The sequence below is a fragment of the Crocodylus porosus genome, unplaced genomic scaffold (assembly GCF_001723895.1).
Source record: "Crocodylus porosus isolate Cpor-Errol unplaced genomic scaffold, CroPor_comp1, whole genome shotgun sequence".
Taxonomy (NCBI): Eukaryota; Metazoa; Chordata; order Crocodylia; family Crocodylidae; genus Crocodylus; species Crocodylus porosus.
Window position 1 is genome coordinate 36738054 of NW_017728909.1, and position 2184 is coordinate 36740237.

Here is a 2184-nt window from a genome sequence, read left to right on the forward strand (position 1 = left end):
ACCATGACAGCAAATTTTATAGTACAGAAACTAACTTGGAAAGTCTATGTCCATGTTTCTGTATTTCCTCCCCATGTATAAGCTTTTCACTCATCTAAACTAGTTTACTGAATAAATTACTTAATATTCACTGTTTCCAATCACAAATTTCCTGTGCATGACCATATACTTTGCTATATCAAAAATGTACTTTGACCATCTTCTGTTGTATAAAAACTACAAGAAACATGTTTAAAGTTCTTCTCTTTCCAATAACTTTGTGCTGAGGCTTCAAATGAGTGGGGTTTTCTCCTAATGTATTTAATGACTTTAAAAATTGTCAAGAGAGCAAAACTAAACTCCAGTTTTGTTAGAGTATCTTCCATGTTGATTTAAATTTTGGATATAATGGAAATACTGGAATTCAAAACAGTTTTTCATCTTGAACTGGAGTATCTTATGTTTATAAATCAAAAGATGAATACCGATGCCACTTGATAGAACCTGCAAGTAGTTACGTACCTCCACAGAAAAAAATAATAATCCCTATTAGTAAAAAGCTTATCAATACTACCTGACAAGTTATTTTGGTTGTGTTCATTGGTTTGACTGAAATGCTGACAGGAAGAGGAGGGGAGTATCTGATGACAACTGCAGACTTGATGCTGAATGCTGAGCTAATGTTGGGAGTCTGTCTTAAGGAATCAGAACTCAGTCTGTCTTGTTTTTTTAAGCAGCCATGACATGATAATAAGGGAGACATACCCATCATTTCATCTCCAATCTTTATAGGACCAAGGGGCAGGGAAACTATCCAATAATATTCCATAGAATTACATAAGAATATCAGCAAACACAAAGCCCCAGTACTGCACCAAGTGATCACTTAATTCAATGTCATTAAATCATTAAAAGCCAATATGCCCTTGTATGAATGGGAGTGGGGAGAGGACCAAGGAAAATGGTGAAAATAGTCTCAGTTCTTATTCATTTTCCTTGCAGAAGCTTTAAAAAAGTCATACCAAATACTGTTCCCCTACTGTAAAGACTACTGTGTATCCTTCCTTAAAAACTTCTAAAGAAAACATGTATGATGATAACCTGATGTGTGTGTCAGTTCTCCTAATATAATATAGTTCAGGAGAATAAAAATTGTAACTCCAATACTTGCTATTCTATTTTTATAAAAAAAGCTTTTTAATAGAACTTGTGTGTGTAATGCTGCAGATAAGGAGCCAGGTCCACTTCAGAGCCTGCTTGTACTCCAAGTACATAATAGAGAGCTAGCTGTTGACATAAGAGCCTGCAAGAAGGTACTAGCACAGTAAAAACACAAAAGCTGTAATGATCCTGGCTGAACTTCAGATTTTTTTAGGCACGGGTGGTAATTAATCTGACATCCTCACGAAGTACTTGAGGATGAGCCTTGACTAATTCTAATGTTAATGGTAAACACATTTTAATTACTCTACTTTCAATCAGCTGTAATATACATTTTGCTAATATAGTTTGTAAAAGACTTAAACCCTGATGAATGTGATGTGTGTTGGTAGAATGAGACACCGCTTACTTTGGAATTATAGAAACTGATGTCATTTTGCTTAATTCAGAAATTAGACCAAGGATTAATTTGGCTCATAGAACTTGACTATGGCATCATTGATAGATGTCTCTCTCCTGCTTGCTTCATTTGGCATGCCACTGAAGGCTAGATAATTCAAGTCCAAATACAGATACTGCATAGGAGGTGCCAAAAAGGTTCAAATGTTCTTGTCCTGTGAATGTTCATCTGGTATTTAAATACCCTAGGGCAGAAATCCCTACGCTTTATCATTTGTGATCATGAATGCAACAACTTTTAAATGACAAACAGGGTTTTGGACAGTAGTTGATAAACTCAACTAGATACATTTAAACTTAATACTTTTTTTCAGATCAGAGGTTGATATGAAAAGCTAACCAATACAAACCCATTCACAACTTATGCCCTATTAGTTTACATATTTTTACAATTTCAGTGTATAGAAAAAAAGGCTACAAAATGAGGTTGCAAAAAACCATTATGGCTATATACAGACATTCAAAAAGCCAAAGGTGGAATGAATCTAAGTGATGCGGTTTCCTGTAAGTGGCTTAGTTTAGCTTGGTAGTGAACAGAACACATATTTGCCCTTTGGTGGAGGAGGAGGGTGCAAGTCTTAGGCC